This window comes from Mobula hypostoma, chromosome 16 (assembly GCF_963921235.1).
Source record: "Mobula hypostoma chromosome 16, sMobHyp1.1, whole genome shotgun sequence".
NCBI classification, from domain to species: Eukaryota; Metazoa; Chordata; class Chondrichthyes; order Myliobatiformes; family Myliobatidae; genus Mobula; species Mobula hypostoma.
This window is the reverse complement of record NC_086112.1, coordinates 67,286,648-67,303,477: the sequence shown is the minus strand read 5'-3', so window position 1 is coordinate 67,303,477 and position 16,830 is coordinate 67,286,648. Positions and strand designations below refer to the sequence as shown.

Sequence of the window (16,830 nt, the reverse complement as noted above, 5' to 3'; positions counted from 1 at the left end):
GCTGTTTCCCTGATGTGTCGTTGTTTCTCTGATGGTGCCGCTGTTTCTCTGATGGTGCCGCTGTTTCCCTGATGGTGCCGCTGTTTCCCTGATGTGTCGCTGTTTCCCCGATGGTGCCGCTGTTTCCCCGATGGTGCCGCTGTTTCCCTGATGGTGCCGTTGTTTCTCTGATGGTGCCGCTGTTTCCCTGATGTGTCGCTGTTTCCCCGATGGTGCCGTTGTTTCTCTGATGGTGTCGCTGTTTCCCTGATGGTGCCGCTGTTTCTCTGATGGTGTTGCTGTTTCTCTGATGGTGCCGCTGTTTCTCTGATGGTGCCGCTGTTTCCCTGATGGTGTCGCTGTTTCTCTGATGGTGCCGCTGTTTCCCCGATGGTGCCGCTGTTTCCCCGATGGTGCCGCTGTTTCCCTGATGGTGCCGCTGTTCCTCTGATGGTGTCGCTGTTTCCCTGATGGTGTCGCTGTTTCCCTGATGGTGCCGCTGTTTCTCTGATGGTGCCGCTGTTTCTCTGATGGTGTCGCTGTTTCTCTGATGGTGCCGCTGTTTCTCTGATGGTATCGCTGTTTCCCCGATGGTGCCGCTGTTTCCCTGATGTGTCGCTGTTTCCCCGATGGTGCCGCTGTTTCCCCGATGGTGCCGCTGTTTCCCTGATGTGTCGCTGTTTCCCCGATGGTGCCGCTGTTTCCCCGATGGTGCCGCTGTTTCCCTGATGGTGCCGCTGTTTCTCTGATGGTGCCGCTGATTCCCTGATGGTGCCGCTGTTTCTCTGATGGTGCCGCTGTTTCTCTGATGGTGTCGCTGTTTCTCTGATGGTGCCGCTGTTTCTCTGATGGTGTCGCTGTTTCCCCGATGGTGCCGCTGTTTCCCTGATGTGTCGCTGTTTCCCCGATGGTGCCGCTGTTTCCCTGATGGTGTCGCTGTTTCTCTGATGGTGCAGCTGTTTCCCTGATGGTGCCGCTGTTTCTCTGATGGTGTCGCTGTTTCCCTGATGGTGCCGCTGTTTATCTGATGGTGCCGCTGTTTCTCTGATGGTGTCGCTGTTTCTCTGATGGTGCCGCTGTTTCTCTGATGGTGTCGCTGTTTCTCTGATGGTGCCGCTGTTCCTCTGATGGTGTCGCTGTTTCCCTGATGGTGCCGCTGTTTCTCTGATGGTGTCGCTGTTTCTCTGATGGTGCCGCTGTTTCCCTGATGGTGCCGCTGTTTCTCTGATGGTGCCGCTGTTTCTCTGATGGTGCCGCTGTTTCTCTGATGGTGCAGCTGTTTCCCTGATGGTGCCGCTGTTTCTCTGATGGTGTTGCTGTTTCCCTGATGGTGCCACTGTTTCTCTGATGGTGCCGCTGTTTCTCTGATGGTGTCGCTGTTTCTCTGATGGTGCAGCTGTTTCCCTGATGGTGCCGCTGTTTCTCTGATGGTGTTGCTGTTTCCCTGATGGTGCCGCTGTTTCTCTGATGGTGCCGCTGTTTCCCCGATGGTGTCGCTGTTTCCCCGATGGTGCCGCTGTTTCCCTGATGTGTCGCTGTTTCCCCGATGGTGCCGCTGTTTCTCTGACGGTGTCGCTGTTTCCCTGATGGTGCCGCTGTTTCTCTGATGGTGCCGCTGTTTCTCTGATGGTGTCGCTGTTTCCCCGATGGTGCCGCTGTTTCCCTGATGTGTCGTTGTTTCTCTGATGGTGCCGCTGTTTCTCTGATGGTGCCGCTGTTTCCCTGATGGTGCCGCTGTTTCCCTGATGTGTCGCTGTTTCCCCGATGGTGCCGCTGTTTCCCCGATGGTGCCGCTGTTTCCCTGATGGTGCCGTTGTTTCTCTGATGGTGCCGCTGTTTCCCGATGTGTCGCTGTTTCCCCGATGGTGCCGTTGTTTCCCTGATGTGTCGCTGTTTCCCCGATGGTGCCGCTGTTTCTCTGATGGTGTTGCTGTTTCTCTGATGGTGCCGCTGTTTCTCTGATGGTGCCGCTGTTTCCCTGATGGTGTCGCTGTTTCTCTGATGGTGCCGCTGTTTCCCTGATGTGTCGCTGTTTCCCCGATGGTGCCGCTGTTTCTCTGATGGTGCCGCTGTTTCTCTGATGGTGTCGCTGTTTCTCTGATGGTGCCGCTGTTTCTCTGATGGTGCCGCTGTTTCCCCGATGGTGCCGCTGTTTCCCTGATGTGTCGCTGTTTCCCTGATGTGTCGCTGTTTCTCTGATGGTGCCGCTGTTTCTCTGATGGTGCCGCTGTTTCTCTGATGGTGCCGCTGTTTCCCTGATGGTGTCGCTGTTTCTCTGATGGTGTCGCTGTTTCCCTGATGGTGCCGCTGTTTCCCTGATGTGTCGCTGTTTCCCCGATGGTGCCGCTGTTTCTCTGATGGTGCCGCTGTTTCTCTGATGGTGTCGCTGTTTCTCTGATGGTGCCGCTGTTTCTCTGATGGTGCCGCTGTTTCCCCGATGGTGCCGCTGTTTCCCTGATGTGTCGCTGTTTCCCCGATGGTGCCGCTGTTTCCCCGATGGTGCCGCTGTTTCCCTGATGGTGCCGCTGTTTCTCTGATGGTGCCGCTGTTTCTCCGATGGTGTCGCTGTTTCTCTGATGGTGCCGCTGTTCCTCTGATGGTGTCGCTGTTTCCCCGATGGTGCCGCTGTTTCCCTGATGGTGCCGCTGTTTCTCTGATGGTGCCGCTGTTCCTCTGATGGTGTCGCTGTTTCTCTGATGGTGCAGCTGTTTCCCTGATGGTGCCGCAGTTTCTCTGATGGTGTCGCTGTTTCCCTGATGGTGTCGCAGTTTCTCTGATGGTGTCGCTATTTCCCTGATGGTGTCGCTATTTCCCTGATGGTGTCGCTGTTTCCCTGATGGTGCCGCTGTTTCTCTGATGGTGCCGCTGTTTCTCTGATGGTGTCGCTGTTTCTCTGATGGTGCCGCTGTTTCTCTGATGGTGCCGCTGTTTCTCTGATGGTGTCGCTGTTTCCCCGATGGTGCCGCTGTTTCCCTGATGGTGTCGCTGTTTCTCTGATGGTGCAGCTGTTTCCCTGATGGTGCCGCTGTTTCTCTGATGGTGTCGCTGTTTCCCTGATGGTGCCGCTGTTTCTCTGATGGTGCCGCTGTTTCTCTGATGGTGCCGCTGTTTCCCTGATGGTGTCGCTGTTTCCCTGATGGTGCCGCTGTTTCTCTGATAGTGCCGCTGTTTCTCTGATGGTGTCGCTATTTCTCTGATGGTGCAGCTGTTTCCCTGATGGTGCCGCTGTTTCTCTGATGGTGTCGCTGTTTCCCTGATGGTGCCGCTGTTTCTCTGATGGTGCCGCTGTTTCTCTGATGGTGTCGCTGTTTCCCCGATGGTGCCGCTGTTTCCCTGATTTGTCGTTGTTTCTCTGATGGTGCCGCTGTTTCCCTGATGGTGCCGTTGTTTCTCTGATGGTGCCGCTGTTTCTCTGATGGTGCCGCTGTTTCCCTGATGTGTCGCTGTTTCCCCGATGGTGCCGCTGTTTCCCCGATGGTGCCGCTGTTTCCTCGATGGTGCTGCTGTTTCCCTGCTGGTGCCGCTGTTTCCCTGCTGGTGCCGTTGTTTCTCTGATGGTGCCGCTGTTTCCCTGATGTGTCGCTGTTTCCCCGATGGTGCCGCTGTTTCCCTGATGGTGCCGTTGTTTCTCTGATGGTGTCGCTGTTTCCCTGATGGTGCCGCTGTTTCTCTGATGGTGTCGCTGTTTCTCTGATGTGTCGCTGTTTCCCCGATGGTGCCGCTGTTTCCCTGATGGTGCCGTTGTTTCTCTGATGGTGTCGCTGTTTCTCTGATGGTGCCGCTGTTTCTCTGATGGTGCCACTGTTTCCCTGATGTGTCGCTGTTTCCCCGATGGTGCCGCTGTTTCTCTGATGGTGCCGCTGTTTCTCTGATGGTGTCGCTGTTTCTCTGATGGTGCCACTGTTTCTCTGATGGTGCCGCTGTTTCCCCGATGGTGCCGCTGTTTCCCTGATGTGTCGCTGTTTCCCCGATGGTGCCGCTGTTTCCCCGATGGTGCCGCTGTTTCTCTGATGGTGCCGCTGTTTCTCTGATGGTGTCGCTGTTTCTCTGATGGTGCCGCTGTTCCTCTGATGGTGTCGCTGTTTCCCCGATGGTGCCGCTGTTTCCCTGATGGTGCCGCTGTTTCTCTGATGGTGTCGCTGTTTCTCTGATGGTGCCGCTGTTCCTCTGATGGTGTCGCTGTTTCTCTGATGGTGCAGCTGTTTCCCTGATGGTGCCGCTGTTTCTCTGATGGTGTCGCTGTTTCCCTGATGGTGTCGCTGTTTCCCTGATGGTGCCGCTGTGTCTCTGATGGTGCCGCTGTTTCTCTGATGGTGTCGCTGTTTCTCTGATGGTGCCGCTGTTTCTCTGATGGTGTCGCTGTTTCCCCGATGGTGCCGCTGTTTCCCTGATGGTGTCGCTGTTTCCCTGATGGTGCAGCTGTTTCCCTGATGGTGCCGCTGTTTCTCTGATGGTGTCGCTGTTTCCCTGATGGTGCCGCTGTTTCTCTGATGGTGCCGCTGTTTCTCTGATGGTGCCGCTGTTTCCCTGATGGTGTCGCTGTTTCCCTGATGGTGCCGCTGTTTCTCTGATGGTGCCGCTGTTTCTCTGATGGTGTCGCTATTTCTCTGATGGTGCAGCTGTTTCCCTGATGGTGCCGCTGTTTCTCTGATGGTGTCGCTATTTCTCTGATGGTGCAGCTGTTTCCCTGATGGTGCCGCTGTTTCTCTGATGGTGTCGCTGTGTCGCTGTTTCCCTGATGGTGCCGCTGTTTCTCTGATGGTGCCGCTGTTTCTCCGATGGTGTCGCTGTTTCCCCGATGGTGCCGCTGTTTCCCTGATGGTGCCGCTATTTCCCTGCTGGTGCCGCTGTTTCCCTGCTGGTGCCGTTGTTTCTCTGATGGTGCCGCTGTTTCCCCGATGGTGCCGCTGTTTCCCTGATGTGTCGCTGTTTCACTGATGGTGACACTGTTTCTCTGATGGTGTCGCTGTTTCCCTGATGTGTCGCTGTTTCCCCGATGGTGCCGCTGTTTCCCTGATGGTGCCGCTGTTTCCCTGATGGTGCCGCTGTTTCCCTGCTGGTGCCGTTGTTTCTCTGATGGTGTCACTGTTTCCTTGATGGTGTTGCTACTCCACAGCCTGATTGATGAACAGAACGGGGAGGAAGAGCAGCGAAGGTAGGAATGAGTTTGCCTGATAATATCTTCCTTCAGATATATTCAGACTTTTCAATCACTTTATAGAATGGTTATCACTGACAAAAAAATTACAATATTCTGTATTCATGTGTAAGGGGTTTCTTCTTTTATGTTACTGCTAAGGCTAATAAAATGGCCTCTCTGTACTGTTAACTGCTGAGACAGTGGTTCTCTATAGCAGCTTGTTTGGGTTATAATTACTGATAACGAAAATTGTATTCATTTGCTAACCAATTGGGATAGATGTTATTCTTTCCTGTGTGTCTGTAAGCTATTGTTTTGGCGGCCTTTGGGCAGAAGGCGCGATGGGGTCAGAGAGAGGAGATGCGATGCTGTAAGCTGGGTGAGGATCGGACCTATGAGGGAGAACCGAAGAGGAAGGACGTGCTGGAGGCGCTCTGGTCGACCACCGTGGTTGGTCCCAGGCGGCGGGTCGAGGTCGGAGGGGATCAAACGGTGGAAAGAAGACTCCGTTAATTGAGCTCCAACGGTTGTGCACGAAGTGGTTGAACTTTGATAAGTTTGGCGCCTTTTACTTTTCTTTTACATTGCATCTCTATTAATTACATAGTTCCAAGAAATACTTATAAAGTGTAATCATTTAATCGCATATGGTGTACTGTCTGTTATTTGGTGGGGTTGGGTACATTACACAGCATCTGCACAAGCTTGATTACCCAGTTTGGTGGGGCTGAAGGCTGATCCCCCAGACGAGAGCGAGCTGAGCGAGCCTGAGGCTTACCAGGGGGCTAGATTTGGGGGTTTCGTCTGAGATTTGATTCATTGGGGTGCTGTGTGATTGCCCTGTTTAAATCAGTGCTGCTGTGTCTCTGTGGATTGCGGTTAGTAATGTGTGTCTCTGTGGGATTGCTGGTTATTACTGCATGCGTATTGGCTGGGGTGGTTGTTGGTACCCCAGAGGTCTTTGTTCGAGTTCAGACTAGCGCTGATGAGTTGGTGGTGGGACTGCCAATGTCTTGGTGCCCCGGGTGAGACGGGACCATGGGCTGTCCATACTGTTAGGAGAGAGAGGAAAGAGTGGTCTGATTCGCAGGTAGTGTCTGTGAATAAGTGTTCCAGCTATGGCAGGCTCCGCCTGGTTTTTGAGATATTGTCCATCCCTAAAGGGGCGGAGGCGTACAAGACGTGGGTGGAGCGGATCTCTCAGTTGTTAGATGAGTGGCAGTGCTCGGTTGAGGGAGAGCGACAGGGATTGGTTGGAAGTTTGAGTAGGCGGGCTGTTGATGTTGTCCGAACTGTCAGGTTCAATTACCCCGTAGTGACAGCTGCCAGTTATCTGAAAGCGGGGGAAAATGCGTCTGGTTCGACTGGAAGTAAAATGCAGCGCCTGGGGGGGCTTTCCATACCTGTGTCAGGAGATTGGTGGAAAGTTTTCAGGGTATCTTCTCTAGCTAGGGGTCAGATAAATTGCTTGCAGAGCCAGGGGGCTTGCAGAGGCCCCTCCCTCAGTTGTTCAGCTGATCACAGAGGTGTCGGGAAACTCAGTGGAGGCCCATTGAGGGAACGGCTTGGGGTCTCTGGGGGAGCACGTTCCCAGCAATGTACCAAGAAACTCCAGGAAGAAAAAGACCCTATTCCTGAAGGCTTAGAGGGCCACGCCCCCGTGTATCATTACGGGTAGATGCTAAAGCCATCCTCAACACCTGGGCGCAGGTCAAGTTGTTGTACAGTTCGTTTTACAACCGGTTTCTGAAGCACTTACCCATGACAACATTAAGGCACTGGAGATTTGGGGTACCAGTGCCAGTGATTATCCAGACGATGGTTATTGGTCCGTGAAACTGGAGTTCTTGGAGATCAATGTGTGGGTGTCAGAGGGTCGTGAATCATTAACGCTGATGTGTTCGGACACTGTTGAGACGGGCAGCGTTTCCGTTCTGGAGAGGACCAACACACCGCTGGTGAGGAGGCGCATAGGGGCCTGCCAGGAGGAGGCGGGTGAGAGATGTTTGGGGGCATTGTCTGTGCACCCAGTGTTTCGAGCTGCTTGTGAGGACGTGTGTAGCAGCCTTGGGGCAGTACCGAATTTAACCGAGAGCTGATTGTGGTACGGCCTGGGGGAAGTATCTGAGGATGAGACCCTCTTAATGGACGCTCCAAAATATGAGGGAGGGGAGTTGACTGCTGAAGACACCTCAGTGAGAGAGAGGTCGCGGTGACTGGCCCCTGCAGCCGTGGAAGACGTAGGCAGCGTGTGTGTGGATTATAGGACTCTGAACAGGCGCACCGTCATCGATCAGAATACGGTCCTGAGGGCCGAAGACGCGATGGTCTGTCTGAATGGTGTGAGGTGGTTCAATGTGTTGAATCTGAGGACTGGATGTTGTCAGATCCCGATGAGCGAGGCCGACAAGGAGAAGACAGCCGTTACAGGTCCCCTAGGATTCTTCCGGTCCGAAAAGATGCCACAGGGCATATCCGGAACCCTTGCAACCTTCCCGCGGGGCATGGGGAAGACCATGGGGGATGTGGAGGTGTTTGGAGTTTTGGTGTCTGTGGATGATCGCCTTGGGGGACTATGATGCGAGGCAAGTGCCGGAGCCCTGGCGACAAAGAATTCACAAAGTAAAACTTTCTTTGGCCAAGTGCCAGGTCTGGAGAAGGACGCAGATCCTGAGTGTTTGGCTGAGAGAGGAGATTTGCACCACTGAACTGAATGCTCAGAAATGCAGGCTGGAGACTGAGTGTTGCAATCTTGGGACAACCATTGAAAAATTGGAGTTCACGCTCGTCAAAGTGGAAACGGGGAAACGGAATTCCGAGCCGAAACCGCGGTCATTGACTGATGAATTAATGCAGAGAGACCAAACAATGACCAACCTTCGAAAGGATCAGCAGAAACTCAAGACATCAATCCAGAACAGATTGGAAGAAGCTGGTGGTGTAATTGCGTCCCAGATGGAGATGGACACGAAGCGTGAGTCAGGACTGCTGAGACTGGGGCGAGAGTTGGAGCAGTCCAGGAAGAAGCTGACGTCTCGATTGCAGGATGCTGAAGAGGCTGCAGAGGCAGCCCAGGCTAAGTGCTTCAGTTTGGAGAAAATCAAACAGCAGCTACTGATCGAGGAAATGGGGAAGAATATGGGTTTGAAGGATGATGTGCTGGATGTGTGGTACATGCTGCCTCTTGCTAACTTCCCCTTGATTGAGGAAGAGACTTTTGGCCCTTCTCCCACTGAGTCAGGTGTAGTGAGGAGGGTTATCTGTGGGCAGCCTGGATTACAGCAGGACCCTGAAGGAAAAGAAACAGGGGGTTCTGAGTTGCAGTGGGAGCATGAGTGAGAGATTGAGAGAGGATTTGGCAAGCAGACCTGAGGTATGCCCAGTAGTGTCAGAGCCTGAAGGGTTTAGGTGAGGGGGCACAGAGGTCTCGGAGGATTAGGAAACTCCCAGATAGGTTGGCCTGAGGAACAGGGCATACGGTACACTGTTTCGGGAGCAATGTCACTGTATGTACCTGGATTGGGTTTTGTGTCTGCAGGAAGGATTGGCGAGTTATTTAGAAGTCACGAAGATATGACTAAATTTGGTGGGGGGAGAGTGTAAGGGGTTTCTTCTTTTATGTTACTGCTAAGGCTAATAAAATGGCTTCTCTGTACTGTTAACTGCTGAGACAGTGGTTCTCTATAGCAGCTTGTTTGGGTTATAATTACTGATAATGAGAATTGTATTCATTTGCTAACCAATTGGGATAGATGTTATTCTTTCTTGCGTGTCTGTAAGCTATTGTTTTGGTGGGCTTTGGGCAGAAGGTGCGATGGGGACAGAGAGAGGAGATTCGACGCTGTAAGCTGGGTGACAGAACGGACTCCGACGGGAGTCCAAGGCCCGGGGTTTTTCAGGAGGAGAACTGAAGAGGAAGGACGTGCTGGATGCATTCTGGTCGACCACAGTGGTTGGTCCCAGGTGGTCGGAGGGGATCGAATGGTGGAACAAAGACTCCGTTAATTGAGTTCCAACTGTTGTGCACGAAGTGGTTGAACTTTGATAAGTTTGGCACCTTTTTCTTTCCTTTTATATTTTATCTCTATTAATTACATAGTTCCAGTAAGATCTGTAAAGTGTAATAATGTAATCGCATGTGTTGTATTGTCTGTTACTTGGTGGGGTGGGGTACATCACACAGCATCTACACAAACTTGATTATCCAGTTTGGCGGGGCCAAAGGCTGCTCCCCCTAGACGAAAGTGAGCTGAGCGAGCCTGAGGCTTAACAGTGGGCTGCACATGAAGTGTGACCATAACATCAAACACAACATCAAAAGGAATTATTCTTTCTTAGAGATTTATTTTCCTCCTGTGTAGGGAATGAAATATTTTGAGTACAGGTTCTGCTCGTAGTCCAGGCAGATACTCCCTGTCTAAGATTGCCGCTACAGAAAGGCTGGGTCCTATTCTAATCCAATTAGAAACACATACACACAGCACCAAACTTACTTCCTTACAACAGCACCTGAAAAGCAATCAGTCAAAGCAGCTTCTGCGTTTTACCTCTGTCGGTCAGCATCGACCATGGATGTTGTATTCTAGCCGTCTGGATACGCAAGCCAGGGCAGTACAATATGGAGAGCAAGCTGTTGTCCATGTACAAGCTCTCCTCTCTCACGCATCTGATAAACCCAAAGGAACGGCAGAGACCGATACAGTTTGCTGCCAGCAGTGTTGCAGGAGTTGCCAGTCAGCTCTGAACTCAATGCCTTAGGGACTCCAGCTCCGGACTTACCCTCGGGGTTTACTCCCAAAGCCTTCCCCATGAGTGGACGTAGCCACAAGACAGCGGAGGTTGGAGATCAGAGCTTCCCTTGTCCTAGATGAGCTGCCAACCATGGCCAATGAGCCCCACCTGTCCAAAGCCACTGGTTTTAAAGTGCCAGTAACCTGCCTTTGCCCCTGCTCTTGTCAGTAGAAATGGTTCTGCCAGCTAAACCACACGTGAAGGTAGGGAGCTGGGCCTGGTTGTCAGAGGCTATTTGAGGCACACGCCATTGGGAGCATTTAATGGGTAATGGGAGCTTGACCCTATTACGACCCCCTGGCTTTAACAACCTTAATGAAGCAACACTGAGCACATAGGCTCATTTGCAATATTCCTATTGCTGTCAATGCAGTCAGGGTCAGTCACGTTAGAAAGATCAGGATTCAGATCTGTCCCTGTCCTGCCTTAAGTGACATTATATATTGTTTTCTAACCTTCATTCTCTGCAGTTTTCAGAAAACGTCCATTCGGTGTTGATTCCAACCATTTGCCCTTGAGAACTCTGGAGGATGGGACGTGCTGACAGCAGAAGGTTATCATCTCATGGTAAAAGGTTCAGCCTGTGGCCGCACATTCACGTTAAACATCCTCTCGGCTTTAGGTATCTTTGCTCTTTCCATATTCGGCTGAGGAAGCTGACTGGAAGTAAATGAACAGCTGAAGTTTAGTGTAGCATCATTTTTGAGCCATTTGAGGATGGGGGTTTTGGTCAGCAACTTGTGGCTTAGGGAATTTTATAACCAAACAAAGTGCAGTTCCCCATTGTTAGTGGAAGATAAAGATCAGTGGGAGTTACCTTGTGTTTGTAGCAATAACCTAGCCAGCAGCTTCCAGGAAATGAGTCCAGAGAATGGTGATAACACATATGGGGATGTCTCGTAAATCAGGTGCAGGACGTAAGAGGAGCAGCATTTTCCAAAACTTAAACCAACAACGCCTGGGCTAATTCACCGAGAAAATCACGATCTGTTTGTGCTCAAGACCTCAGCTATTAAAAACCTGCTTTCATTACAAACGGGCAGTTTGAGCTGGGAGAAGGATTGCAAATTCCTTTGGCCCCCGAGGCCTGTACTGATTGGAATTTAACTCTTGCTGAGTCACAACAATCAGAGAGATTGGAGCCAGACTAAAGGCCAGGCCAGGAGCCTCCTGACAGAGAGCCACAAATCAGCATGTTACTCTGCTTATTTACAAAGGCTGTATTTATAGAAATGATCCAAACAAACAAGGCAATCTTTGAATAGACTGGCAATTGTAAATATCGACCAAGAAGCCCCCTTGTCTGCTGGATGTAATGAAGCTCATCCCCCAAATTTCGCCTGGCTGTGAACTGATTTCAGTGGAAGGTGGAGGCAGTATCGCAGGACACCACAGGCACTGGAGAATCAGTGAAATTAACTGTGAGCAAAGACTTACAAAATTGCAGCTGTTCATAACTCAGTCCTAAACTTTCCATTTAAATTCCTGATTCTTTCTTCTGAATGTCCAACCATTCAAATATATTTGCTATTTAAAGAAAAATAATTACTATACAAATGAAAGAGGGAATTGTTTATATTCGTTACTTTTGCTTCTAATTCATAAACATCAGCGTATGTACATCTGTCTGTAACACAAATATGCACATGCTGATTCCATACAAATGTAAATGAAACAATTACCTGAATATTCACAATAGTAAACATAGAAACATAGAAAATAGGTGCAGGAGTAAGCCCTTCGGCCCTTCGAGCCTGCACCACCATTTATTATGATCATGGCTGATCATCCAACTCAGAACCCCGCCCCAGCCTTCCCTCCATACCCCCTGATCCCCGTAGCCACAAGGGCCATATCTAACTCCCTCTTAAATATAGCCAATGAACTGGCTTCAACTGTTTCCTGTGGCAGAGAATTCCACAGATTCACCACTCTCTGTGTGAAGAAGTTTTTCCTAATCTCGGTCCTAAAAGGCTTCCCCTTTACCCTCAAACTGTGACCCCTTTTCTAGACTTCCCCAACATCGGGAACAATCTTCCTGCATCTAGCCTGTCCAATCCCTTTAGGATTTTATACGTTTCAATCAGATCCCCCCTCAATCTTCTAAATTCCAATGAGTACAAGCCCAGTTCATCCAGTCTTTCTTCATATGAAAGTCCTGCCATCCCAGGAATCAATCTGGTGAACCTCCTTTGTACTCCCTCTATGGCAAGGATGTCTTTCCTCAGATTAGGGGACCAAAACTGCACACAATACTCCAGGTGTGGTCTCACCAAGGCCTTGTACAACTGCAGCAGTACCTCCCTGCTCCTGTACTCGAATCCTCTCGCTATAAATGCCAGCATACCATTCACCTTTTTCACCGCCTGCTGTACCTGCATGCCCACTTTCAATGACTGGTGTATAATGACACCCAGGTCTCGTTGCACCTCCCCTTTTCCTAATCGGCCACCATTCAGATAATAATCTGTTTTCCTATTTTTGCCACCAAAGTGGATAACTTCACATTTATCCACATTAAATTGCATCTGCCATGAATTTGCCCACTCACCCAACCTATCCAAGTCACTCTGCATCCTCTTAGCATCCTCCTCACAGCTAACACTGCCACCCAGCTTCGTGTCATCCGCAAACTTGAAGATGCTGCATTTAATTCCCTCATCCAAGTCATTAATATATATTGTAAACAACTGGGGTCCCAGCACTGAGCCTTGCAGTACCCCACTAATCACCACCTGCCATTCTGAAAAGGTCCCGTTTATTCCCACTCTTTGCTTCCTGTCTGCTAACCAATTCTCCATCCACATCAATACCTTACCTACCTTACCCCCAATACCGTGTGCTTTAAGTTTGCACACTAATCTCCGGTGTGGGACCTTGTCAAAAGCCTTTTGAAAATCCAAATATACCACATCCACTGGTTCTCCCCTATCCACTCTACTAGTTACATCCTCAAAAAATTCTATGAGATTCGTCAGACATGATTTTCCTTTCACAAATCCATGCTGACTTTGTCCAATCATTTCACCGCTTTCCAAATGTGCTGTTATCACATCTTTGATAACTGACTCCAGCACTTTCCCCACCACCGACGTTAGGCTAACCGGTCTATAATTCCCCGGTTTCTCTCTCCCTCCTTTTTTAAAAAGTGGGGTTACATTAACCACCCTCCAATCCTCAGGAACTAGTCCAGAATCTAACGAGTTTTGAAAAATTATCACTAATGCATCCACTATTTCTTGGGCTACTTCCTTAAGCACTCTAGGATGCAGACCATCTGGCCCTGGGGATTTATCTGCCTTCAATCCCTTCAATTTACCTAACACCACTTCCTTACTAACATGTATTTCGCTCAGTTCCTCCATCTCACTGGACTCTCTGTCCCCTACTATTTCTGGAAGATTATTTATGTCCTCCTTCATGAAGACAGAACCAAAGTAATTATTCAATTGGTCTGCCATGTCCTTGCTCCCCATAATCAATTCACCTGTTTCTGTCTGTAGGGGACCTACATTTGTCTTTACCAGTCTTTTCCTTTTTACATATCTATAAAAGCTTTTACAGTCAGTTTTTATGTTCCCTGCCAGTTTTCTCTCATAATCTTTTTTCCCCTTCCTAATTAAGCCCTTTGTCCTCCTCTGCTGAACTCTGAATTTCTCCCAGTCCTCAGGTGAGCCACTTTCTCTGGCTAATTTGTATGCTTCTTCTTTGGAATTGATACTATCCCTAATTTCTCTTGTCAGCCACGGGTGCACTACCTTCCTTGATTTATTCTTTTGCCAAACTGGGATGAAAATGTTGATTTTCATGTCAAGTATGAAAACTTGTAGCTGATACCTCTTCTGACAATTGAGAAAAGGTGCTCAGTCTTGGCCCTGGATTTTGTTGGAATTTCCAGTGAGCCTGCATTGAAGCTACTGATATTTGCCTTCGTAGGTGTTGGCCAGTTTGAGACTCTGTTGCAAATAGCTGAGTTCCCCTGGGATATTTCAACTGAGCTTCCCTTCTGGACTCCACAGGGCATCCATTACCGGAAGCAGAGCTAGAATTTGCTGAGATCGCCTAGCATTTACACTGGGGAATACGTTCCCAAATCCTGTGCTAGGTTAGACAGTGCAGTTCCTCCAAGCCCAGTGGTATCAATGGAGATGTATATAGCTGCGAGGAAAATGGGGCGGGGGATAGAGTGCAAAACTTTTCAAATTAATCTTTATTTTTAAAATAATTCATGGTTTATTTATTTTAGATGTTGTCTGCACCTCAATTGCATGTCCCGTGCTATCCTTACCTTTGCTGATCTGCACTGGTTTTAAGATTATTTCAAGGTCTTGCTTCATTTGGACTGCTTTTGCCCCAGGGCTGAAATGGCTAACATGAGGAGACATAGTTTTAAGGTGCTTGGAAATGGGTACCAAGGGGATGTCAGGGGTATGTTTTTCACCCAGAGAGTGGTGGGAACGGCGGCAGTGGAGGCAGATATAATGGGCACTTATAAGAACCTCTCATGTACATGGAGCTTAGAAAAATAGAGGGCTATATACTAGGGAAATTCTAGGCAGTTTCTAGAGGAGGTTACATGGTCAGCACAACAGTGTGGGCCCATGAGCCTGTAATGTGCTCTAGATTTCTATGTTCTATGCTTTATATCAATCCTCCAAACACATAGATCAGGCCCTCTTTGGACCTCTATGTTCAGAGGAGTAGTTCTTTTGCATTCTCTCAATATTGCCAGGATTTGTACTTGATCAAAAAAAAACAAACTGTGAAAGATACATTTGTGTGAAAATTTTTTAAAGTGACATTTGCTGGAAATCCAAAACTTAAAACAAAAACAGAAAATGCTGGAAACATTCGACAAGTCAGACAGCATCAATGGAGAGAGAAACCGTGCTTAGTGTTTCAGGTGCATGATTCTTTGTCAGAACTAGGAAAGAAGAAAATGTTAGTTTTCAGTTATAGAGAAGGTGGGGGAGAGATGGATAAGGTGAGACCAAATGAGGCCTGTAGCATTTAGAGATAGACTATGATTTCCTTTCTCAGCCAGGCTTCAGCACCCGCTCAGTAGGCCAGTTTATATCTGCACAGTGAAAAACATTCAGCCCTGACCACAGGTGGATGACTAGCAGAAACAGAGTCATAGAAAAGTACAGCCACAGAAACTGGCCCTTCACCCATCCAGTCTGTGCCAAACCATTTAAACTACTCTCTATGTACCTATCCAAACTTCACCTAAATGTTGAAATCGCGCTTGCATGCACCACACATACCGGCAGCTCATTCCAACTCTCAAGACCCTCTGAGTGAAGAAGTTTATCCTCATAAACTTTTCACATTTCACCCTTGACCCATGACCTTCAGTTGTAGTCCCACCCACCCTCCACAGAAAAAGCCTGCTTGCATTTATCCTGTCTATCCCCCTTATAATTTTGTAAACTACTATCGAATCTCCCCTCAATCTGCTACGTTCCAAGGAATAAATTCCTAACCTAATCAATCTTCACTTATAACTCAGGTCCTCCAGACCTGGTGACATCCTTGTAAATGTTCCCTGTACTCTTTCAACATTATTTACATCTTTTTTAGACAGAGGGAGTAAGTTACCTAATGCTGGAGATTTCAAGAGTGAGTTCAGAAGGCTGCACCAGGCTAAAGCAGAAAATCGGGTTCTATTCCTCCAGCTCATGTTGAGCTCCAGGAGGCCAGAGGCAGAGAGGTGACAGTGGGAGTGGGATGGAGAATTAATGGAAGCACAGAGCTACTGCTGTGAAATGAGAACCCATTCTGCATTGCAGAGGAGATTACTGCTTTCAGTGTTCACGTCGGACACGAGGCAGGAGGCATACAGGTTGAATTGCTGCTTCACCCCGTGGGAAGAAAGGAAAAGGGGAAAGGTGTTGTGTGGTAGGTATCATAAGGCAGGGAATGATAGGTGTGGGTTGAAGAGTGGACTAGGAAATTGTGAACACAGCAGAGTGCTGAAAGCAGAGGAGGGTATGTGTCTGATGGTGGAACTTTATTGGAGCCGGCAGAAAGTTGTGAGGGATGATCCACTGGGCAAAACTACGATGGCGCTCAATAGCAACTTCTTTGAGCTCAGCTGCAGAAACAGCTTAATTTCTACCTTTAATGCCTCTCTTTTTCCTTTTCAAGGTGGCTGGGGTTCTGTCGAAGACCCTGACCAAGAGCTACACTCAAACTTTGGTTCTTTGCAGCAATTTTTCAATATGCCAAGAACGTGGCCTAGAAGACGAGCATGCCTTCGGGGTTCGGAGGCTTTGTGAGTCTGGGGACAAGCCAATTCTATCCCGGTGCTGCCAACTGAAGCATCACGGGAGAAAACGGAATAACGGAAACAGCGGATCGGTTGTTGGGGCTCTGTACGCGGCAAATCGCACTCTCGCTTTCTGCCGATGGAAGGGGAGAGTTTGTTCCCGATTCTGAAGTCAGAGAACTTGGAAAAAAGTGACACAGCAGACTTTAACACCACAAATGAGCAAGTTGTTTTGTTTATGTCTCCCCTCTTGCTGTGAAAGGGTGGCACCTCTCTGTCCCTTTGTTGGGGGGAGAGAGAGAGCCTGTGCTATGTCGAATTGTTGGGTGAATGATTGGCTTTTGTTTGTACTGCAGATCATGGTCTTTCTTGGGGGCTTTGCGCTGGCTTGCTTGGTGGGTGGAGTAAGCAGGGGAGGGGAGGATCGTTGCTCTGTGCTGCTTGTGGGTGGGGGGAGTAAGAGGGCTTTGGGGTTCTAATGCTTTTACTGTCACTCATTCTTTGGGCACTTCTGTTTTTGTGGATGTCTGCAAAGAACAAGAATTTCAGGTTGTATATTGTATACATCCTCTGATAGTAAATGGAACTTTTGAAACTATTGGATGTTGAGGCTCAGGATTTGGAAAGTGAGGACCAGAGAACTCTGTTC

At 49.2% G+C, this 16,830-nt stretch overlaps 1 long non-coding RNA gene across 1 annotated transcript; it reads left to right on the top strand.

The window, feature by feature from the left end:
- The first annotated feature begins 8,953 nt into the window (after window positions 1-8,953).
- LOC134357603 (uncharacterized) lies at window positions 8,954-16,592 on the top strand. The gene is made up of 3 exons (XR_010020669.1): window positions 8,954-9,167; window positions 10,381-10,532; window positions 16,061-16,592. It is a non-coding gene; the product is annotated as an uncharacterized LOC134357603 (long non-coding RNA).
- The last annotated feature ends 238 nt before the right edge of the window (window positions 16,593-16,830 follow it).